Source organism: Thermobia domestica, chromosome 6 (assembly GCF_964235325.1).
Source record: "Thermobia domestica chromosome 6, izTheDome1.hap1.1, whole genome shotgun sequence".
Classification (NCBI taxonomy): domain Eukaryota; kingdom Metazoa; phylum Arthropoda; class Insecta; order Zygentoma; family Lepismatidae; genus Thermobia; species Thermobia domestica.
Window position 1 is genome coordinate 131849614 of NC_137459.1, and position 26605 is coordinate 131876218.

Genomic DNA, 26605 nt, shown 5'->3' on the forward strand with positions numbered 1-26605 from the left:
TCTAATCCATAGTTTTCAGGATCATTCAGATTAACAGTGACATTTCCGATCCTTTTTAAATCCAAAATCAGCCCCGCCACTTGGCGGATATACTGTATATATATATATATATAATATGATCGAAAATGACCAGTGTTGAATTTATAGTTTTCTGGGTCACTTAGACGAACAGTGATACTTTCGATCCCGTTTAAATTCAAATTCAACCCCGCAATTTGGGGAAGAGATTTAAAAATGATCGAAAATGAATGATATTAGTGCTGAATCCACATTTTTTGGGGTGGCTGAGATAACGGTGACACTTCCGATGCCATGGCCCACAACATGGGGGAGAGGGAGATATATATATATATATATATATATATATATATATATATATATATATATATATATATATATATATAAATGATCGAAAATGACCAATATTAGTGTCGAATCCATGGTTTTCGGGGTGGCCGAAATGATCAATGATCTTTCCGATGCTGCTTAAATCGATGCCATTAAAAACGAAAGCAGCATATTTCACGGGTACTAAACACATGAGATATGGTGTTGTGCATTTAAATTTTCATTGCAACCCAGCGAAGCGGGTAATATATGCTAGTTATAAATAAAAAAAAAAAACGAAGTAATACAAGAAAAGTTAATCAGTGATCTCTCACAACGCAAAATATGCATATATATATATGCAGATGCATCAGTAGTCGACGATGAAATTTAATGAAGAGGAGAGAATAGCCATTGTGAAATTACGTCTACATGCACTAACCTATGAAACGGTACAAGACCAGTTTGTTTAGAAATTCTACACGCCAACTCGAACGTGGGTTAACATTAGATGCCTCGGTAACAAATTCGATCAGACAAGAAATGTTGCTGATGATCATCCATGCAAGCCCAGTGTGTCTGAAGAGATCATTGAAACAGTGAGAAATGCAATAATCCGCAGCCCGCTGGATAAGAAGGATTATGTTATGTGAGTTGCTATGTGCACTAACTAATCTGTTACAAGAAGCTAAAACAAGTGGATTAATGAAGCACATAATACTCAGTGATGAAGCGACTTTTCACATGTGTGGCATGGTCACAACTGCCGTGTGTGGCCCATTCAACAACTTAACGAGACCATGGAACGGATTCGAGATTCCCCGAAAGTCAATGCGTGGTTAGGCTTAACCAGGAACAAGATGTGCAGTTCTTTGGTCTTTGCTGAATTCACAATGACTGGAATGTCCTACTTCGATATGCTAGGGGAATTCCTCAAACCGCAAATCCGGTAAGATGGAATCGCAGACATGGTGGTGTTTCAACAAGGTAGAGTACCACCATACTTTGCAAAATATATCCACAATTATCTCAATCAAATTTTCCAAACAGATGGATTGGTCGAGGATCGGGCCGGATGTTGACCGTTCGATTACCAGGTCTTACACTTCTTTTCATGGTGGTTCATAAAATCAATTGTGTTCCGAACGAAGGTGAGAGATGTAAATAATCTGAAACAGTGGATGCAGGCAGCAGCAAAAGACATCACACCACAAATGCTCGACAGAGTGTTTCAGCACGCTGAAAAAATGCATTACCGTTTATGGTAGACATGTGGAACCGTAGTCACATATTTTCCAGTTTTCATTCTAAGTGAACTTTTATATAAGTAATATATCTCATGTAGCAGTACTGTTAAAGGAAAGTCAAAAAATATATGTGCCTTTTTCAACGAAATGAATTGTTTACATAGAATCACCCCGTATAATTTCGGTCCTCTGGGGCCTTTTAAAGTAACGTTGCCTCTAGTTGCTCTTCTTTCCTTACATATTTGAAGAACACAGGGTCATCCGGAAATATCTTTAAATTTGTAGTATCGTTAGATCCTAGCAACATCTCGATACTACAACTTTAAAGAGTTTTCGGATGATACTGTGTACTTCATACATTTTAGGAAAATGCCCTTCCGGAATGAATACGTAAGGAAAGAAGAACAAGAGGTAAAATTACTTCGGAAGGCCGCGGAAAAGACCAAACTTACATAAAAAGGAATTAATCATTTTCGAATACAAGGTCAATGCCTGTTATTTAACTCTATTTCTTTGAAACTATCCCTATATTTGTTATGGATTCCTCAGTTACTTCATAATATCGTACAATAATAATATTAATAATAGTAATAATGATAATGATAATAATGATAACAATAACATATCGTGGGGACAAATAGACTAGTTGGTGACGTCCCCATTGAACCACAACCAATCAATATGTCACGACGATATAAACGTCATATAAATTTCGGTTCCAAAGTAACAGAAACCACATCTCCAGCGACGAGGTGCCGGTAACTCAAATTTGTAGCAAGGTCATTATGACAGACATAGTAAAAGTTTATTTTACTTCAAACTTACGACCATACTATATTGAATTATACAACACACGCATACAAATTATTTTCTTTGCTGTTACTAGAACAACCAAACAATGATGGTAATGATAGTTATTTTTATATTATCCCCCGCTGAAACACGTGCGCATCCTAACACACCGAAGAATGTGAATATATTGAGTTTTGTGTGTCAGAGGTTGTAAACTATCCAGTTTAAACTAACCATACTTACACTGTAAACATACACAAAGTTGGTACAGAATACAAACATACTACACATTAAGCTTTTAAGTGTAGTGTACCTCGTACATAATTAACTTGGTCTTAAAAGAGGAGTCAATTTCTGAATACTGTAACATGATCAAGATCTCAACATTAGAGGTCTGCACGGGCCCGAATTTTTACCCTGGGCACGGCTCGGCCCGTGAATTTATAATGAGACCCGACTCGAGTCCGAACTATGCTTTATTCTTTAGGCCTGAGCCCGGCCCGAGTACGTGTGATAATTAAATGAGCCTGAATTACAGAAACTTAATAATTAACGCAAAACTGTATTTTTATTTAACAATTATAGGTTTAATTTAACAGTTTAAAAGCTTACATGGTTACTATATGAATTCTCTACAGAAAATGGTCATTTATATAAATTCCTTCTCCTTTAGCCTCGGAGCTAATTATGAGACGTTAAACTAAGTATTTCATTTCATTTCATTTATATAAATCCTCATGAAAAGCCCAACTTGAAATGGATTCTCCAAATATTTAAAACAAAATGTCAAACGTCAATATGTGCAAATTCTCATGCAAAGGGATGTATACTAAAATCACTCAGATAGTCCTCAAAGCAATCATTGTCAATTGATGTGAAAAAAAAAAAAAAAAAAAGAATTGAATCCACAATCTGGCTGCTCAAACTTTCACTCATAGATAAGCTAAGCATGTTTATTTCTATTACTTTTAGTTTTTCTCTCCACTACGCAGTTAGCTTTATTCTCAATTGCACAATGATAATCAGATTTTTAGTGTGGGCGTCTTAAATTACAAATTTGGATGTGCTTTAAAAGTTTCCCAGAAAGAACAGTCCGATAAGTATAATACCTTGTACAGAATATTCACAAAGTTAGGCCCGGAAAGGCCCGAGAAATATGGTTGTATATTTAAAAATTTACGACCCCAACCCAAAATGATTTATGCTTTGTAGGCCCGAGCCCGTGCAGACCTCTACTCATCACACAATTGTTATGTGTACGAAATTCCGATTTCACTCAACATGAAATGATTTTGGAATTAAACTGTTTCAAATATAACAGACAAAGACGTGAAGACAAGGACAGATATAGGAATGACAAAGTACAGGAATCGTTAGTTTCATCAACAGTAACAAAACAATCTTTTATGGCTGTAAAACATGCACAAAATCTACTTATCAGTAAAAGGCATCGACAAAGGTGCTATCTCTCCCACGGTAACTCCCGTAAAATTTACCTGATTCTAGTGGAACTTAAGGTTCAATTCAACCCTCCACGTATTAAAATAATAATAATCCACGATTCGAATTTGGTAGAATGTAGCGTATATTTTTCTGAGGATCCCCAATCATTCCACTGGTTGAGTTTGAAACTAGTCGTGAATTAGGGAGTGAATTTAATTCCCTTTCTCCCCCTTCCACACACAAATGCAGGAAATATTAGCAGCAACAGCTTTCGTTAAAAATAAATAAATAAATATATAAAAGAAAATCGATTTTTATAGAATATGGTGTGTATGTTCTATGAGACCTTCCCACAATCTTACTTTAGGTTGAAATCAGTCAATAGTGAGGGAGTAAATTGTCCCCTTCCTCCGATTTAAAAGCATATTGTGCAAAACTTTATCACAATTCTCTGATTCTCATGAAACGATGAAACTGGTACAAAATAAAGCAATGAAACTCTTTAAAAACTTTCATCTGCTTCTACAATGCATACAACCACATTTTAAAAATGGTTTTTGGTACAAGCTTTTCCTTCCAAAGCAGTGTATGTACTTACATTGAAAGCTTCAGTTGAGTTCGGCACAAGATTATTCTTTATTTCTCCACCTATATCATCTTAATGTTCTTTATCATCATCAAATGGACTGTGTTTCTGTGTCACTCTTCTTTACGGCCACCTCTAAATAACTGAAAACTAGTTAAAACTACGTTCTTCTGTTTGCAATTTGTCAAGCACTAAAAACTTCTGTACAGTTACTTCATATTATCCAAACAGAAAGTTGAAAAGTTAGATTTACCCCGATTCCACGAACGGGGAATACGCGTTTCGTTCAGAGTACTTCAAATTCTGATTCGTGAAAATTTCTTGCACTTTTAAGTTTTCGGCTCTTACCTGGAGCCTTGTTCATGAAGGATAAAAATATGAATAAAAGGGAAATCTAAAGCAATGAGCTCTTCGAGAAAAATCAAATATATGCCTAGCTAATTGTTATTAGTTACTCAAGTCATAAATTTGAATTTGAAAAGGAACAGATTACGAGCAAGTCATTTTCTGTTTCATAAATTACGCGTATGTTTCATTTATGTCGTCATTAATTTATTATAGCCATTTAGTACTATAGCTGATCGTTTAAAAATCCACTCACATGGCTTTGAAGTTACTTTCAATCAAATATTAAAGAACAATATAGGGTAACCGATAGTAATTAAGAGACAACCAAGAATTAGGCAAATATGAGACACTGGTATTATTAGGTTAATACATATATGAAAATAGTTCTTGTATAACACGAAGCCCCATTCATAGGCATTTCAAAGCTATATTTATTAAACCTCTTCTCTTACTTCGTAATTTGCGCTATGAATGTTTATAGCATCGCTCACTTTTCACCTCAGAAACTTTTATAATGACATGATAAAACTTTTCAGAAATCTCCGTAATAAAACATCATAAGTTCCTCAGATTTTGCACGCGTTATACTAAGATTAGGGACAATATTCTGATGAAGACAACACTGTTTTTACGTGCACCTGCTAAACATTATTGTGTTGACAAATGTCTTCTCTCCAGAAGATTAAACCACAAAAGCACAGGAATACAAGAACGCAAAGTGTGATTCAAGAACGTGAACTGGCCGAAGGCCTCAAAAGAATGGAAAAGTTAGGCTTTGCACTTTCTAGAACAGAGGTATATTGTGCTGTATAAGACTGTGTTACACAAATGACCTACAAGTTCTCTTTACCATGAACAATCCTGGCAATGACTAGTTCAAGAACTTCTGTCTACACAACCACTTAAAACTGAGAAAACTGGAAGCCCATGAAGCAAACAGAAGAGCATGTAGAAGTGACCCTTTGGTACTCTACAGATTTTACCATATCCTTGAAAATACTGTGAAAACACTTGGACATATTAATGAACCAGGCAAGAAATGGAATCTTGATGAAACGCCATTCTCTGCAGATCCATCAAGGATATAGGGTGTAGCCGAAAGAGGTTCAAATCCCCATAGTAACATAAAAGAAAGTAGGAAAAAGAATACCACAGATTTGGCTTACTGCTCAGCAAAAGGAGATATGCATCCACCACCAACTGTCTTTTATGGTGCTCATTTGTGGTGGCAACAATGATCTCCTGGTACATTCTACGCCTGTACAGAAAAAGGATGAACAACAACTGAGGTATTCCAAAAAAGTTTCTGTCGATTTTGTGCCAAAATCAAAGAACATCCATTACATTTTATATTTGATGGACACCTCACGCATCTGGATGTTGCTATCATTGATAGAGCATTGGAAGAAAATGCTTGCCTCTTCGAGCTCTCTGCCCATACGACCGATATACTACAATCCTTTGACAAACACTGTTTTAAATTACTGAAGGTGAAGTGAGGTGAAACACTTGTTACATGCAACGTGAAAACCAGTGAAGTCTGTTTTCTGACTTGTTATGTTCTTCATGGTATAAAGGTATATCCTCTAATAACATTATATTTGGATTCAGTTCCTGTGGTGTATCTACCCTTGTGATCGGAAAAATATCTACTTAACAGACTTGATACAAATAAACTGCAGAAGTATAGAGAAATACAGTGTCAAGGTCTTCTGGATTTCTCAATTATGTCTAATATTTCAGATGGAGTCAGTTCCCCTTCATAATCTGAGACCCAAACTGAAGATACAGTTAGTAATGAACCTAAAGCAGGTACATCACACGTTCAATGAATCATTGTATTGGTGCCAAGTACATCCCAGTGCAATTCTACATTTTAATTACTGTTACTGAAAAAGATATTCAGAACCATGCCTGTACAACCGAAGGTCTTAATTCTCAAGATATAGAAGTTATATTCAAGCGAGTCAATAATGGTAAAATGACATTTCGCTAAAATGAGGATGATGTATCAACAATTAGCCAGAACCAAGTAATTGGAAAATCGCCTGCTACATAATTATAACAGACAGACAGTGGCACTATAATATGCAACTATTTTTATTCTCTTAATCTGTGTAATTTTGTGTATGTTTACAAAAGTATGCAAAATGTTTTATGATTACCTCGGGTTAGCCTAGTAGAAATAACGAAACAACTTGCACTACAACATATTCTATTTATGTAGCAGCATTTAGGTTTTAAATAGATGAAAAAAATTATATATTCCTACTAGCAGCGTTCACCCCGCTTCGCTGCGGTCACCCCGGAACGCAATAAACTTTGTTACTTAGATAATTTTTACTTTTTCGCTTTCAAGTGATATGATAAAAACCATAGAAGATTGCACTAATGTTAACATTATATCGCCTGTCATTTATGTTAACCCGCCCCGCTTCGCTGCGGTCACCCCAACCCGCCCCGCTTCGCTGCGGTCATCCCGGAACGCAATAAACTTTGTTACTTAGATAATTTTTACTTTTTCGCTTTCAAGTGATTTATAGCGCCTGTCAGTTATGTTAACCCGCCGAGTCACAGGGTCATGCGGGTTGCATATAAATACGTTTATTTTTATACCTATGATGAACTAATAACAAAGGATTTGTACGTATGGACACCTGAATGGTCAATTATCTCAAGACACTGGTAATTGAAAATTAAAGTGATATGATAAAAACCATCTAGGGTCCACATCCTAACAACCCCCCAAAAATGAAAGAAATCGGTTCAGCCGTATTAGCGTGATGAGCGGACAAAGGATTTTTTGTACGTATTGACACCTGATTGGTCAATTATCTCAAGACACTGGTAATTGAAAATTAAAGTGATATGATAAAAACCATCTAGGGTCCAAATCCTAACAACCCCCCAAAAATGAAAGAAATCGGTTCACCCGTATTAGCGTGATGAGCGGACAAAGGATTTTGTGCGTTCTCTTTTATATATATAGAAGATACATTAGGCATGTATGGAGCAAACAATTCATTTATGATTGTAATGCATTTTATTTTTCTTCGTATCTACTAGTTCAATGTAATAATTTGAGAGGCCTAAAACTCCAAGGAATACATCAAAATGAATATAATTTTTTCATTAATTTGGGTCGAAGTAAGGAAGAAATTGTTATTTGTTTATTTTATACAATGACTTCAGTATCCAGAACTTCCTCATGGTGTAAGGTTACCATGAGCTCCCATCGGGAGATCCGGTTCGACTGCAAATGGGAGCTCATTTGGTTTGGATTTTACGTTAAGCTGTAGCTCCACGTCTCATATAGCCTCGGCGTTAACGGGACGCTAAAATCGAAATGAACCAACTTATAGCTGTAAGTGTGAATCTCATTTTTATTATGATACATTTTTATAGTTCCAAACATCAACAAAGGAAATTAGGAGCGTTTCTCGCATTATTATTATTCAGGATTCTGATGAAAAAAAATCCCACACTTTCTATGATTCTTCATAAGGATTCCAGGACTACATGAAATTCTTGAGAAGTTGCCCTTCCCCTAAAGCCGACCCCTTCTCACCCATTTGATCCTTTCTCTCCAGCATCCTTTTATTATTATTATTCTTTTTAAGGGTTATTTTATCATCATATATAATGTCACTACTTACTTCGTTTTTTAAAGAGACCTCATAACTCTTTACAAACAACATTATATATCTCTCCATAAAATACGCACAAATATGACCAAAGTTCCATGAATCAAAACTTAAGCTATAATTTAAAAAAAATAAATAAATAAATAAAATAAAATTATGATCAAACACTGACTCTCGTGCCAAGAAGTTACTGAAATTTACGTCAAGGGAGCTCTTTTCTTCTTGATCTCTTTAGTTCGGCATCAACGGCAAGCTCCTTTTCACCACTTTACTATTTCAGACGTATCCGCTCTTGCTCCGTCTCTCATGTGCATCCAACATTCTTTCTCAGCTTTCTTTTTGTTGTGCTGACTTACCTGTTCCTACTGCTGGTGCAAGTAATCTTCGTGGCATTTTCGAAGCCTTTCATGTAAAACAGCATCTGGTGATTTATCTCCTGCCTCTTGTACCTGATTATGCATACACCTTTCTGCTACAATAATCTTTTCATTCATATTTTCCATTAAGAGTGCTTTATTGACGAAAAACCCTCTATCGACTGAAGTAGCTCCACGCGAGAATGACAGCCCAATTTTTACTATCTTCCAAAATTTTTGTATTCGTCAATTCCACCAAGAAACTTGCTGTAGATTTCATCAAATCTGTTTCGTTAGAACTCTGGAAGACTTCTTGAAGTTCTGCTAAGTTTAGATGGAGAAAAAAAAGCATTCTTTCCCCGAGTATTCAACAAGCACATAATTTATTGTGTCAGACGCAGGGTTGGCAAAAACCATGGTTTTTATTAAAAAAACCAAAAAAACCGGTTTTTTTTGTTTAAACCAGGTTTTTTTGGTTTAAACCAGGTTTTTATGGTTTAAATAATTTGCTCTATATATTCATATCATATATGGACAGAAATAAGTTTGTTTCGCCTTGATGTTATTATGCAACAACCGGGTTATGCTGGAAGGGGTCACATAAGCTTAAAGCGGAATAAAAACCGCTTCTCGAGTTACATCCGAGAGAAATTGTCCTCCATTTGAACTCGGAACCAGGAGTAATTGGCCACAAATGCGATACGTCTGCCGACTCACTCAGGAAGGAATCCTGATTAAAAAAAAAAAAAAAAAAAAAAAAAAAAAAAAAAAAAAACCGTTGTACTGATCTTTACATGCTTCTTAATATAACTGTCAAGAGTCATTTCAGAAGGACAAAAAGATAAACAGTTGCACATATGAAACCATTACACAGAATTACATATGAACAATTTTAAAGTACTACGGAGTACAGAAGAACTAATTTAGATCAAGTTAGTTAACAACGACTTTTATTGGTCCAAATTAAAGAAATACACCGACTTAATCTGCATATCAATAAGAAAAGTAAATAAAGATACGAATTATTTGAGTCCACTTTGGCTCAGACTCATTTATACATAAATAGATACCAAAGATACTTATTTCACTAAATGCCTCTCGTGGGGTCTGTATGACCCCCCCCCCCACACACACAAAAAGTACGGCATTTTCGATGTATTTTATCAATAGTAACCATTGAAACGAAACAATATTTAGAATTTTTCTTCGATTGCAATTACATAACAATAATAACTACAAAAAAATCACAAAATAAACATTTATAAACGCATAAAAAAAAGTTGCTTCTGTATTATAATCTTTTTGAGTAATTAATGGGGAATTTAGGTCTGAATATAATACGAATAATACACGAGAGTGAAACGTGATAACCCACAAATGTGTGTTCATCAAGATTTTACAAACACTTACACTTTTACGAACATTTTTTTGTTTTTTGGTTTAAACCATCTTGGTTTAAACCAGCCAACCCTGGTCAGACGCATGAAGTTTGTCTAGGAGAAGAGAGAACCTCTTTTAATCTACATGGGGGCAGGGTTGTTTTGTTTAAAACAAATGATTAAAACTTGTTTTAAACAATTGATTTTGTTTTAAACAAATTTTATATACGTTTTAAACATTTTGTTTTAAACACGTGTATTTTTTAAGACTTCTTTTAAACATATGTTTATTTTTATTTTATTTTATTTTTGGAAAAAAAAAATCTTCCAGAGAAAGAAAATGGTCAAAAAGTGCTTTTCATTCAAATGACTATTTTCTTCCCATGTGAATGTTTTGATTTATCGTGGCTACAGAAAGTCAATGTGGTGATCTACAATTTCTTTCGTCTCCTTTTCCCCTTGATTTTAACGTTTTTGTACTGTTTAAATGCTTATCAGTTAACTTGCGAGAAAGTGTCGTAGTCGATGGTTGGACTTCTTATAGAACTGATATTAAAAAATAAATAAAAGAATTATCATGGAAACAAGTTTTTCTGTTGTATTCAGGAAACAAACAAAGGGTTCTTTGCTAAATTGTGCTTCTGAAATATCGCAGGCTTTCGTTGATAGTACACGTTGGTTCTCAGTCTTCATATATACATCTTTAAAGAAAGAAAGAAAAACTACTTGACAAGGTGGAATCTAGAGTTTTATATGATTGCCGATAGAGAGATCCGTTTAGAGGACATTCGCCCCCCCCCCCCCCCCGCAGCCTCAATTTCAGATATTGGGAGCAGTAATGCAGATTTAAAAAACCTTTGCTGAGCAAAATCCACAGAAAAAAATTTGAAGTCCTTATACCGAATAAATACGGACTTTGATCACCATTTCTATTGACCGTAAGGAACTATAGGCCTAAATTGCTCTCTTGTTAATTTTGGCCTAGGATTTCAAAGGTGGATCTAATTTCGAGTTTCGGGACTGCTTAAAACCCTGGAAATTGGCCTAAGCAACGTTCCAGTTTTGGTCATCTATATTTCCTCTGTATTTATTCGGTGTAAGGACCTCAAACTTCTTCTGTTGGACTTTGCTTATCAAAAGGTTTCTAAAACTGCCTTACTGTCCCCAAAATCTGAGATTCAGGGTGGGGCTGGGAGCAGCTGCCCTCCTGCCCCACTGACGCCCCTGTCTAGCGGCTGTCATATGAAACTATCTTACGCTATTTTACGTGATTTTAGTTGCATTTATTCCGGACTCTTGACTGCGATGATATTACGTTTTGAAATAGAATTCATTTCCTGAGTAAAACTGAACCTTATTGAAAATGTACTTGGATCCATTGTGCTCTGAATGCCACAAACATTACTTTTATAGGCTTGCAGAAAATATTCTCAAGTTAACACAACGCGAAGTGTGTGTCCAAATATTACTTTCCGAAAATGTATTATTTTAAAATAATTTTATTAGCATCAGTGTTCTGAAATAGTAATCAAATTTTGCAACCAAAATCTCACCCGCCTCACGAAACGTGAGTTTAGCCCCTAAGGACGTAACTATGAAACTTTCAGAAACAGTACTTTTGAAATGACTTGTCTTAGGGCTAAAATAATCGCATAAACGTATTTCTGGTAAAATTCTAACCTTAAAACATGTAAAATGACTCCCTTTGCATTTACAATTTCGAATTGCAATCAAAGATGGCCGCCATGATGCTTGATAGCACCATCTAATGTGTCAGAGCACTTTCAAGTTTCATCATTCTCCCTCAACCCGTTCTGAACACACAAGGGTGGTGAGGACTTTTATTTCATGTATATTGATAGATTGTGTGAAATCTCCATAGTAGGTAGATTTTAAAATCTACCTAAAAAGCTTATTACAACCAAGAAAGTACTTTTGAAAGTTACTGGCAAGAGGGTGTAATAAAAGGGGGGTCGTGATATAAAATACGTTGAGAATTACTAATCTATACTGAAATATTCTGTATCCAACATATTGTAGTCTTAACAGGGATAAAATAAATGAAAAGGTTGGTTACAAGCAGTGGTGCTATTCAGCCGGTTCCGACCGGTTCACTAGAACTGGTTGTTAAATATTCCGAATTCGCAGAACTGTTTGTTATAACCATACGTAACAGTAAATTTTAACCAGTTATACTCAGAAACAGTAAATTTTAGTTTAACTATCTTTGTTTTTAGAAATTCTTACAGCTAAAGGGTTAAACATATGCAATGTTTCTTTCAGAAACAATGTTCCGGGGAGCACTGCTGGTACTATTCTGTTTATTATTATATTATAGACGTATTATTTTGGTCTCCTTCGGGAGGCACCCCCCAAAAAGTATATCTGGAAGAAACACTGAACATATGATTCCGAGAAACAAAGTATACGCGATTTATTTCTTAATCTCAAATGCTCACATATCAAGAATGAAAACTGGGATCATATGAGTGTAGTGATGAGGGTTATTTAGGTCTACGTATATTTGAAACGCATACATATTATTAACACTTGCCTATCCATTGCTGGATTAAGGTCTTTCCAATACTTTTTGACAACCATGTACGAGTATGTTGGGTAATTTGTTTCCTAGATATTTGCAATAGTACCTAATTTCGTCACACCACCTTGTATTAGAATGCTGTGTAGGTCTCTTCTTGTCACTTGTGGTATCCAGTAAAAAATTTGCTTTTGTAAAATAAAAAAAAAAAAAAAAAAATCCAACCCTGCACGGGGGTGAATGTTGAATTTTCTTAGGATTTAACAAAGGAACATCTTTAACTGCTTTTCATTCTAAAGAGTACTCTGTTGAAGTTCGGTAATCATAGAAGTTAGAATCCAGCGGCAGTCATATAAAAATCTTAGTTTCTGTTGTTTCCTGGTATTTGCTCCTATCTGCGCGAGAAAATGTTACACAGCAAATTCAATGTCCACATTTTTACTCACAATAAGATTTTCTGCTTCTATAAATCAACACTTAATAGTCCTGTATCTTTACATTTGAGCAGTTCTGGTTTCACACATACAATCATCATATCTCGTAAAATTTACTACAGCATCAAAGACAAATGGAGCCCATTAGCCTTGAAATCTGAAACTACACAGGAAAGGCCAGTGTTCAATGGCTACAATCTTGCAGAAAGCCAGTTTGCATTTTATAAATGGATCGCTTGCTGCTTTCTTCAGGATTCTACAGGCCTCGTGTTTGGCAGCTTTGCTTGTTGTAGAAATTTATCGTAGTTCGAAATTTCCAATGTCCTCTAGAAACAACTGGCATTTTCCAACCAGTGGACGCCGCACAACTACACAGGAAATTTTGTACATTTTGTGATATCAGTTAACTTTTCTCGTCGAAGTGGAGAGTCACTGAGTAAGTAGTACAAGTCAAATAGTAATATACCTACATTCCAGTCCATAGATTCCATTTCTCAAAAAAAAAAAAAAAAAAAAAAAAAAAAAAAAGTCCAAAGACACTTCAATTTTCCCCTACTTTCAGTCGGTTTCCATTATTTTCTAGTATGTAGGAACCCCGATGGCAGAACTTCCTTTGTCTTTCTGCGATGAGGTTTTGTAAGTCAAACATTTTCTGCGGGAATTCGAAAATAAAAAAATCAAGTTGATACTATCATTTTCTTTTATTACAGTGTTACATGAAGCATTGTAAACACTTTTCAGTGGTATCTGTAGTTCGAGTTAACAACCTGTGAAGTCACATTTTATGAAAGAGTTTTGCTAAAACAGGCAGATTTAAAATATTTATGATATGATACACCGTATTTGGTAATGAGATTTTTTTATTTTTTTATTTTATTATTATTATTTTTTTTTAATGTCCTGATGGGGGTCCATTTAGAATAATGAATGTAAGCTTGTCTGTTGTTCCAATATCATCACTACGTCCATTCTTTGCTGATGGCCTTTGCCCCATCATATTAGTAACCACTGAACCCAGCTTTCACATATGGCCTCAGACAGTGGTATAATCAAACAACATATCATTAGCTTTACTGCAACCGAATATTTGTCTCGGAAATACGTTACTGGAACTTTAAAGAGAGTCTTCAATTCAAAAAACTTTCCTTCGTTTCTTGAACTGGTTACCAAGTTCTGCATAGATTTAATGAAAAGCTTGTATTCAAAAAATAATCTATCCTGGTCTATATCTATCAAAAACTTAAATGAGAATACACTCACAAACCAAAAGAAGATTGAAGAAAACAGAAAGTCCTTCTCTGCTTGATCAACAGAAACATTACCTGTTGAAAAAGTTAAAATGTCCAAATTAAACAGTAATTCTGACCTAGATCTATCTGTTTCAAGAATCTTGTGTCAGTATCAGACTCACGTGTATAAACTTCAAATTGTTCCAGAAAAGAATTTAAAAACTTTGGGTATTCTTCGAAACCGTGTGTTATTAAAGCAATACCAGCCTCTTCTTTCTCTGGTTTACCGCTTTTTTATTTTTTGACAAATCTCAGATTTTTTTTAACTGATGGGTTGGTCCATTAGTAAACTTTTCTGTTGATAATTTTTTTTCCTCTGGCAATTTTTCTGCACAGGCTCGGCAAATTTTCTGCGATCACATCGCAGATCGTGGCATGTTCTGCTATGAGGGTAGGAACAATGCTATTTAAACGAAATGAAGTTAATCTGCTGTACTAGGAGTATAAGAAAACCTAAATGCAATCGAACTCCCCCCCCCCCCCCCCAATGAAGTAGCTTGCTTCTAGAAAACTAAAATAAATAAATGAAGGTTTTCGATTTCGGGTTATCCCCAGAGTGGTTATCTATCCTGTTGCACAGTCCTATGATTTTAACTTTGAAATTTCGTTTTCTGGAACTCTGGAATTTCTGTTTATAGCTAGAACTATATGAGAATGCTTTTATGATAATTTCCATTTATTTGCTCCTTTGCATATATTGTCCAAAAGCACTTTTAGTCTATGCAGAAAAATTTAGGAAGAAAATGCATAATAAACATATTATTACTGGGTGAATTCTCACATAAAAAGGACTAAAATTTAAAGTCCCGAAGATTTCACTAACAAGATATGAAGTTTGAACTATTATCAGTTAGAAAATTGAGAAAATAAGAGGTCATGATGAGCATCAAACTCCATTTTCCTCTATTCCGCAAAACCTTCAGAGAATTCTGTAAGTATTGTTGTATCTTTTACTAAAACAACTCACAAAGAATCAACTATATGTGAATGAAAAAAAAAAAATCTCGCACTTTTAAGAGTATGAAATATTAGGGACGTCGTTTATGAAATAATTCTCTATTCATGTGCAATAAAATCAGGTAGAATTAGATGATACAAACAGATTTAGCACAGTAATCGAGCTTACATACGATTCAGAGAAATGGTTACAAAAACTGCATTTTATTTTATGAACTCGTATTCTGTTAGTGCCTTCACACATTTCCGTCACCAACTATGGATATTAGTGAAAGGCTGGCATACATATTATAATCATTTTATTATAATCACAATTCACCTTTCTTTATAAATTTTGTCTAATAATGTCTTGGAAAAACATTATGGTGTAGACTCTCGAACTGTCAACACAAAGAATTTTACGATTGAAATGAGTGACTCTACATGAAATAAGAAACAATTACAAGTGCCATAGGAGTTGAGTTGATTTTGAGTTTAACGTCCCGTTCAGCAGCGAGGCTATATGAGACGTGGACCTACTGATTAACGTGGAATCCGAACCACATGAGCTCCCGCCGGGAATCGAACCCGGGCCTCCCACGCCAAAAGTGCCATAGGAAGTAGTATTACTGAAGGCATGTACCAATATATATATATATATATATATATATATATATATATATTCTGCAAGAAGCTCCTTTGTATCAAGAAAGTGAATTTGTATCTTTAATAGCTGTTGAAACATTATATATATATATCATGTCTTGCAATGAAAAATACATAAATGTCTTTTAATGGACAGTGAAGAATCTGCATACTACAATCAGCATTTTTGAAGAGGACAAATTTGAGAAAATGAACCACAGCTAAACTGAGAACAAAAAACCTGTATGCGAAACACAGGGGAGCTGAAGAGTATTGCTATGTCTCAGTCGTAAAAAGAATGCCGAACTAGCCTTCTCTCTCTCCCTAATTTTAAGTTCAAACATCAAATGTATATTACATTCCCTGCGTCTCCGGCACCCTAACTATCTATGCTACATGACTACCTCCACCCCTCACGCTCCCTTACTTCCTGCTGGGTCAGAAAAAAAAAGAAAAAAAATACATTCCCCACCATACTTGTACAGGTAAGAAGTCGCTTATGGAATTAAGAACTTAAGAAAAGTATTAGCAGTATATACATATAGTCATTATTTTTGGACACGAAATACTTCCGTCATAGTCTCCTAACTGGTCGAATGACTACCGCGCACGCCTTAGTTATACGGGGTCCGGGTTCGATTCCCGTTGGGAGTACTGAAATTTGAACCCATCACAGTGGTTCAGATTCCACCTTGAACTGTAGTTCCACGTCTCATATAGTCTCGGTGCTCTAAAGGAGCACTAAACTCTAACCAACAAACTAAAACCCTTCATCTGTACACACATAGTCTTGGTTGCATGAATGTAAAGCCGTAACATAAACGTTACTGCGACACACGGAAATGCTTCTTTAAAAAACAAAGTAATTCTGTAGCAGTTAACGCTGTGCAACCAAACTGTCACTCTGTGCAAGAATAAGCGTCAGAAATTTAAATTTGCCAACAAAATAAGCATTACTTCTGAAACTATATCGCAATTTTAGCTAAAAATGCACACATTTGCTTTATTTCCCTTGTCTCACAATTTTTTAATCTGCAGGCACATTAACCCTTCTACACTATTCAGTAAGGAGGTAACTTGGTTACCCCACGTACTTTTTAGATAGCATACAATAAACATAATTGTCTGTCAAAATGTGCCTTGTTTTCTGGTGTTGTCTTTAATTAATGATAAATATATAATTATAGCACTGTACAAGGGTTAAAATGGTCTATTTTCACTTTTTATTGAATGGAAACTTTAACGTATTTTCAAGTAAATTAACTATAAAATAACTTATACAACACACTACTGTTGCATACTTTTTGTTTCATTCAGTTGTTTAAGCAAGATACGCATGTTACACTGCTTTCTTCAATTCTGTGTATATAATCCGTAGTATACTACAGACCTACCCAATTACATATATACTGATCTAAGCTAAATAACAATTAGTATATTAATATGCATATTATTGTGCTCGAGTCTTATTACAATAAGTAAATAGAAGAGACAGCTTTCTCTAAAAATATCTTCATTAAAAAACCCTCAAAAAACAGGCGCTGGGGTAAACGAGTTAACCTACCTAGCATATGAATTGAAAATCGTATACTTTTTCTAGGTATGTTTGTATAAGGGGATTACTTTTGGGACCTACCGGGAAGAGCTGAAACCGAGAAGTTGAGGCAGATAAGTAGCACAGAAGGTTGTGGAGTCAAGAATGCAAGGGCTAGCGCTACTTGCTGGTTGGTTGAATTAATTTCATCGTCGCTTTCACCAGTAAGACCATATGAGACGTGGACATACAGTTTAACGTGGGATCCTGAACACGTAAGCTCCCACAGGGAATCGAACTTATGTCTCCCTCGGCCCAACTTGCACCCAGTATCAGATACAGTACGTTATCTAAATTAACAGACAATGCAATCATTGAATTATGAGGTCTTTACACCAATTCCGTGGAAATTATACCACTTCTTGTGTGAACTAATTACTTCATCATTACATGCTCCAATTAGTTTTTGTACGCATTGAAAAGTAAGACTAGTTTTATAAACTAATCTTACTTTTCAATGCGTACAAAAACTTGCACGTAGCTACACAGATATGGCATGTTCGGTGAAATTATGAGAAAAACTGCTATGTGGTTACTGCAAGATGTAGTACTGGAACTAAACTGCGTTAGGGTAGGGAGCAGACGCGTTAGTAAAGGTGGGTATGTATATAAAGGAAATATGTTTGTTTCATCGGTATATAATACGACCATTCTTTCTCATGGTTAAGAGTAAAACCACATTGTTCGTGTCTGCGTAACCCAACTTGTGCAGCAGGGTTGGCTGGTTTAAACCAGCTGTTAAAAAAAAAATAAATAAATAAATAAATAAATAAAACTGGTTTAAACCCCAAATAAAACGATCGAAAAATACTTTAAACCGTGTGAACTTCATGGTGACATTTCCACATATCAAATCATCGGCATTAGGTTTATCTACTTTTCACCTTTTAATCAAGGGGTCCCGTATTCAATTCTCGGTCGAACCACAACCCATCTTTCAAGTGTAAACCAAACATCGATTCGAGGTGTCCCTTTAAGCGAAAGTCTTCTCCGTGATAACCTTGGTATTTCATAAGGATGTTAAACCTAAACATACGAAATGAAACCAAATTATATATTTCTACTTGCCCGAGTGCCTGTTGTTTTATAAAGAAGCCAAGGTTGCTTAAATATATTGATAGAAATTGGCAAAATTTATCAACTGCCTACGTAGCTTCCAACATCAGCTTGGATTTGACTTAGCCTTAATTTTATTGAATGATATCTACATACCAAATTTGTAATTTAATAACTCAGCTTTAGCGTAGTGATTATGATATGTTGACCTTAAAATTTTTATACAAATACACTTAAAGTAATAACAGGATTTTCCCAATGACTAAAGCGGGAGTTTCCCGATTTATATATAATTCTGTATAATGCTTTTACTTGTGTAACTGTTTATCTTTTTGTTCTTCTGAAACTACTCTTGAAAATTATATTAATAAGTAGGCCTATGTAAAGATCAGTACAACGTATTTTCTTTAGGAAAATGAAAAAATGAAATCTTTGAGTTTTACGTCCCACGATTATGCCGGTTAGGCTAAAGGAGACTGTGATGATGAGTAATGAATGAAATGGTGGAATGAAGAAAGTGGGAGGAAACGGGAGAACCCCGAGAAAACCCACGCACACGGTGTTTGTCCACCTATTTTTATCAGGAGTCCTTCGTGAGTGAGTTGGCAATCGCATTTGTGTCCAATTAGTCCCAGTTTCGTGTCCAAATAGACAATTTCTCTTGGATGTAAGCCGAGAAGCGGTTTGGATTCCGCTTTAAGCTTATGTGGCCCCTTCCAGCATAACTTTGTTGTTGCATAATAACACAAAGGCGAAACAAACTAATTTCTGTCCATATCTAATATAAATACGTAAATTATTTAAACCAAAAAAAAGCTGGTTTAAACAAAAAGAATTCCGGTTTATTGTTTTTTTTTTTCAATAAAAAACATGGTTTTTGCCAACCTTGTTGTGCAGGCAATGTAAAGTTGATCATTGCATGTTAACTTACTCATGTGTCTTACTGTCGCCCGATAATGAAACTTGACTCCTTGGACACCTGTTTCTCTATTGAAGTACATTCAATATTAACCGTACATTGCTCGCTGCTAAAATTGACTCAGCTCAAATCCAAATAAATAAATAAACTTAAAAAAAAAAAAAGATATACATCTTCCATTTTGTAACCTAGATATTTTCAATCTGAACTATGAATCTTGATGTAATATCACTCTACTGTAATGGTCACTTACAAAAGGAAAGGCCTTGCAAATTAAATAAAATGTTCGGCTGATCTTCTGCAAATGGCGGCCCCGGATCAGACTCTCATGAGCCTGCTTTCAACGTTGTATTACTATTTATTTCTTATTACTTTAATATACTTTTCCTAGAATTCTCCCCTTTCATTTCCGTCGCTCACTCTTAACTGTTAGTCACAAATATTTCATATTTTCGTGCTTTCTTTGCTCTTCACTCAGGGTTTGAACAAACCCGCGAATTTTTGCAAAAATCCAAACCACCTGAGCCCATTTTCGGGCTTAATTGGGCTTTTTTGGGTGTAATTGGGTTTTTTCGAAATATTTCAATCTCTTTGGGGTAAAAATGTTGAAATATGATTTACATTTCAAGATTGTCAGTGTCACAACTTGCAACAAGTTTCTTTTCACTGCTGTTTTGAAAAAATGGAGACCATCTTGAAATTTTATATTGGATCGCCGAAAAAATCTATACAGCAAATTTAGAATGTCTTGTGCTTCTACCAACCAAAATTTCAACTTAAAGAAGAAGTCCGAAATTTTCACCCTGTAGCATGGATACCCGCTATTTTGAAATTCTATGCCGCCAAAATATATACAGCTAATTTAGTATTCGTGCTTATACTCTGAAAATTTGAACTCCAAAGACCGAAAATTGCGCTTTGTAGCGCGGATATCAGCTATTTTTTTTTTTAAAAAAAAGCGCGCCATTTTGCAATTTTACGTTGGTATGCCGCCAAAATCTACACAGAAAATTTAGTGTGTTCCCAGCTTGTATCCTGAAAACTTAAAACACCGAAAGCTGAACACTGGGGTACAGGCAGACAAACGAAGAAATGTAGATCGAGTCATCCCAGGAGCCTCAGTGACGTTCGCCAAATATGAATAGCAAATAGCTATATTAATTAAAACAAAGACATAATTCATCAAACTGTCTTAAATATATTTCATCGTAAAATAAATGGTTTTATTGTTGAAGTTTACTTTCAAAGCTTTGTGCGTTCAATTACGGGAATTTCCCGACCACTTGATGCAAGACGGTCCTTTTCCAAAAATTAATTTAAAACAATTAACAAAGATAGGCCTATAATATATACAGGGGCGTCATTTCAGACTTCGCTTGGGGGGGGGGGCAAGAGCACCACCGAAATACGACTAACGTTTATGTACTAGTATATTAGTAGACAATCGATTAAAGTATATGTATTCCTCAAACTCTTGGGGGGGGGGGCAATTGCCCCCTCCTTCCCTCCCTAAATGAAACCCCTGTATATATATTTATAAATTAAATGTTTCAAAATGTCTTAAATGAAATTCAATAACTTCCAGCGTAAAATAAATAGTTTTATTTTTGAAATATTCACTTCCGATGCTTTGTGGGTTCAATTGCGGGAATTTCCCGAACACTTCTTTCACGACGAGTGTTCCCTGAAAATACAGCTTGCTTTACTGTACATTGTAACTTCCATTAACACTGAACTTTGAATGCAGCAGTTGAAATAGTAAGCGTTGCGTAGTCTTGGGAGCTCCGAGCATTAAGCTTCTTAATTTTGACAAGAATTTGTACGCTATTGCTGGTGTTGATTCTACAGAATGCTTATTTGAAGGGTAGCAACAAATGACTGAACTAAACTGTCGTTGTTGGAAAACCAAATTTTACTGAATACTTTCGTTACCATCGAAGGTAAGAAATAATACTAATAATTTTACTAATGTACTTACATATTTACTGTTAGTACCGGCACCTATGACCTTAAACCCGTCAACGTATGAGGGACAACGTCCCTCGGCAGCGCCGAGTCAGGGAGCACACTATTCACTGAAAATATTGTCTAAAATATAAAATTGCAAATTTTACCTCAAATAGGCTATAAGCATAATCCATACATTAATTTGTTCTATAATTATCTCAAGCTGAGTTTTTTTTTTCTTTCTTTTTATATTATTCATTCATTCAACGCATTCAGAACTTTATAAAGGTCTTGCGTTGAATGTTGTCTACCTTAGTGTGAAAGCATCTAATTCGCCCAAAGAAAGTTCAAAATCTGATAAAAATAACTTTCAATGTGATCACCTTAGTTGTACCAATAATACACTAACAAAAAGGTCAAAAACCCAGGCGGGTTTTAAGATGGGCCCAACCCGAAAAAAGACAGCGTGTTTTGCGGGCTGAGCCCACTTGGGCAAACCCTGTCTTCACTACATACATATCCATCTGTACTGCGCAAAATTAGTACTTTCCAACTGTTAAGTGCTACGAACTAGGCACTATTCAGAAATAGCAAGAACTATGATTCCATACCTTCTTACTTTTCCAACCTGCACTATAACAACATCCTACCAGTCTTATGTAAATGAACTTTTATATAAGTAACTATTAAATACATACAATTGGGACATCAAGAATAACAAAACGCGTATGAAAATACTTCTTTACTGCACTAGGGTGGCACAGAAGGGTATACTTATATTCACGAAATATGAGCTACTCTTAGCAGGAAATGAACTCGTAGTGCCTTAGAAAGCGTTTCTTAAAGGAAGAGTTGCATTAATGAGTGCACGAGTTTAGGATGACTCAGTAGAACTGCAACGTGTGCACATATGGCAAAAAACACAAATTAACTTAAGAAACACAAACCAACTTGTGCTACCGTACGTGGCCAATAGAAAGCTCGAATACTAACCGAGTCAGGGCAGAAGCGCAACAGGGCTTGGGGGCAGCCGTAGCGAGGACATGCGTCCGTAGGGTTAAGGTTACACACATGAACTACGATAGTGAAAAAAAAGAACACTATATAAGGCATAAAACACATATCTTGTGTATAACGACATTTCTATTATCACTTTATACGTTGTCTTTACATACCACTTCACTTTATCATGTCCTTCTTATGGAACACTACGTGGTAACGATCACGCTTTCCATTTCACACCTTTTCATGCATGTTAGAGATGAGATCTCGATATATTTTGATTACCTGTACAATCGTATTGTGAAATCAAGAAACATATTTCTTCCATGGATTTTATAAATTTATGAATGTTTACATACCACATCAATATGTGAACTCGTATAATCCAGAATTTAACTTCATGTTTCTAATTAATCAACTTACATTGATGGCCATAGTTAACTTTTTGTTCCTTTCATGCTGACATTTCGTCTGCTTAAGCTCATTTCTCCACAAATTTTGTATTTCGGATCCACCATTTGCCGCAGTTAACCGAAATGATATGTCTTCAGAATTTATACAAATTGAAACTGTGCTTGGGACGAGAGTTTATTAAACATACAATTTGAAAATAGTATTCTGCTTTAAAAAAGAAAGAAAAAGTATAACGAAACATTCTCTTGTCAATGCAATTTATTACAGAATCATTCCTAAAAGCATTCAGGATATCAACACCGAGAGTGTGAAAACAAAGCATTATTAATACTTGCCCTTGTACTTTTGATGACCTATGTGGTAAGACGGATATACTGAAAGGTCCTTGCACATTATTAAAAATACAAGAGCTTTGATAACGTCGTTCACATTGTCTCAAGTTATAGATTTACAAAAATCCATACATAAATACTTTTTTCTTTTCATCTACAAATTGAGAAATATTTGCCTTGTATTGAGTACCGGAAACGCTTGTAACTAATTACATCCACACGCGTACAGAACGTAACGTGAGGAAACAAATACACAAAATGACTTGCTTAATTTAATATACGTTAATATATATTATGTCATGACGTTTCAACGTTTAGTTAAAATTCTCGAATATCAATAAATGTTGGTGCTGTACGAAATTATTCAATTGCAACTTACTGCAACAAAAACATAACTGTCAATTACTTGCAAAAAAACTACTCTAGCATTTAGTCAACTTACCTTTATTATACACAATACGGTAAATATTCGATCGTGTTATGGACCAAATCTTTAAATTACATGTCAAATCAGAACATTGAGATTCAACACTTCCCTACACATTCGCGCTCATCGCCATGTTGGACTATTGCATTATGGGAAGGCAACAAAATCGTGATTATGGCCTAGCTGTAAGGATATGAGGGCCGGCGGTTCTGTAAGTAGTATTTTCGTTTATACTAATTACATTTTGACAATAGATGGCAGCAAAAGTAATGTGCACGGCAAGTTCAAATGTATTTACATGTTTATCTTCAGACAAAATTACTTGTATGTTCTTTTAAAATTAAGAATATTGAATTAAGGGAAATGAGCCGATGCAATTTTTATCGCATGGTTTATTTTTGTATTGTTGTTTTGTTGTTACATTTTGTCAATACAATATTAATAGATATATATCTACAAGATTTCAGATTTCTGGAAGTTATTGGCTCCCAGGTGTTATCTTTACTATAACTGTAAGGATTTTTTTCTCGTCTGGAAGTTATGATCGATTTCGCATTTTCTTTCTTTTTTATTAACAAACAAAATGATCAGAGGGATGCTGACGCCCAAGTGTTGTATGTAGGTGGACTTATTGATCGAAAGAACTACTGAAATCTGACCAGACACAATTTATCATGCTGAGATGAGGGAGAATCTGTCTTATTTCTTTCTCTCTTTTTTTTTATTTCGTGTAAACTCAATCATATTTCGTTTGTTTTTCTTGTACTTTTATTTTTTTTTGGAGATGTATCATTGTTATTGTTTTTTTCTTTATAATTGATTAACAAATGGAATTTCTTACTTAAATATACTCATGAAGTTACTCTGTTAAGTACACTGCCCACGATCATGCCACACAACGATATTCCTTTCTTTTCTTTTCTTTTTATAAGGGTTTGTTGAGAGTTAAAAATTCTGAATTCTAGGAAACATAATAGGCTTTTTTTCGTTTTTTAAGTTTTTGATTCTAAATTCTCCTCTTTTTGTTTGTTTTTTAAAGATCAGTATCACTTTTCTAACACTGAAACTATACGAGACAAATGAAAGTTGGAATCCGAACCACCGTAATGCGTTCAATGCTCTCCGAATCGATCCCAGGACCTGTGCAGAAAAGACGCGCTTGTTAGCCTCTAGATCAGTCGCTTTCAAACGATGAGCTGGGTCGGAAGCACTGATGTGCGGGGAGAAAATTGGGATATTACGGAATACAACACCCAGTTTAATAGGGATAGACACGAGTCGAGCTAAAACTCGACTCGATTCGCATTCGAATTGAGTTTCGAGTCGAGCCAAAGGTAATTTTCTCGAGTCCAGTTCCAAGCTGAGTCACTGTTTTTAGGCCGAGTTTCGAGTCGAGTCGAGTTTGATAAATGACTCGCTCGTACAACTCGTTTTAACTCATTTTGAAATAATGGTCTAATTAGACTGAAAAGCGAAAACCATGAGAAATGTGAGCAGTAATGTGGAATACTTTTCGTGTTGCTCACGAGAGGGGACAGTACTCGCGTCTCGTCTCGTCTCGATAATGAGACGATAATATAGTTTCGTAACGAGACAGCCTCAAATGTCGTCAACACCAATATAAGTATACAGGGTGGCCCATTTAAATCTTTCCACGGAAATATCTCGAAAATGGTTGAACATAAATGAACTGAACAAAAACTCAAATAAAAAAATACCATGGGGCAAATCGAATTGTGATGTCGCGGTGCCTCCCAGGGCCGCTCTTCAAGGGTGCCCGGGGCCCAACTTTAAAATTTTAAATGGAAAATGGGGCGACTGACACCTCGTTCGATAGATCTTTAAAAACTAAAAAGTGATGTGGCAAAAGATTTTTCATATTGGTCACCGTATTCAAAATGGCCGCCAAGACATGGTGCCTTTATCAGATAAAACGTCCAGTACCACTGATATGAAAACGGTTGAAGATAGTAATGGTTGAACAGAATAAAACTCATATTGGAAATCACAGAGGGTATTTATCATTTCACGGCTCGAAAATGTTGCAACAGAGGATATGATTAAAGTAAAAGTGCCATAATTTAAAGAAGGAAATCTAATTCCTAGAAAATAATCGTTCCAACGTCCTCCGTAAGTGGGTGAAGCTGGACGGGAAGGAACAGTGAAATTACAAACGAGAACCTTAGCTTTTGCAAATTGTATCTACACAACAAAATTATCTGAAATGTGTTTTTATAAGACATAGATGTCTGTAATGGAAAAATGTAGGTAAAATTATTGTTAAATGGTACCTTCCATTTTGATTGCAGGTAATGATTTGTGCAAAAATGAATCAACTGAAATGCGAAACCAATTTGTTAAACAATGCAATTTTAGAACAATGTGTACAAACATTGGTTTTGCTCAAAAGTCGTCTGCACAACATTAGTTCATTACAGTACCAGTCACTTGTACACCTATGTGTTTCAGACAAATCATACCTATTGCAAGTAAAAGTGGGGTTCTCATTTGAGATTTTACCATTCATTCCCGCTTCACCCACTTATGGAGGGAGATCGGAAAGATAATTTTCTAACAATTAGATTTCCTCTTTAGCATTATGTCACTTATACTTTAATAATCTTTTTCTGCGTTAGATTATTCTCGAGGCGTGGAATGATAAATACCCTCCGTGATTTCCTGTACGAGTTTTATCCTGTTCATTTATCTCCAAACGTTTTCATGTTAGTGATACTGGAAGTTTTATCTGATAAAGGCACCATGTCTTGGCGGCCATTTTGAATATGGTGACCCATATGAACAATCTTTTGCCACAACGCTGTTTAGTGTATAAAGATCTGTCGAACGAGGTATCACTTGACCCATGTTTCCATTTAAAATTTTACATTTGGGCCCCAGGCCCCCTTGAAGAGCGGCCCTAGGGGCACCGCGACATTACCATTCGATTTC

General features: G+C 35.4%; 1 protein-coding gene across 4 annotated transcripts in view; it reads right to left on the reverse strand.

Moving 5' to 3' along the window:
* LOC145688213 (uncharacterized) overlaps positions 1 to 23866 on the reverse strand; it is a 392276-nt gene extending 368410 nt beyond the window's left edge. For all 4 annotated transcript variants that reach the window (XM_081762115.1, XM_081762114.1, XM_081762117.1 and 1 more), the window contains exon 1: positions 23672 to 23866. The gene's annotated coding sequence lies outside the window, so the exon portion shown is untranslated. The remainder of the gene's footprint in view (positions 1 to 23671) is intronic.
* Positions 23867 to 26605: the final 2739 nt, after the last annotated feature.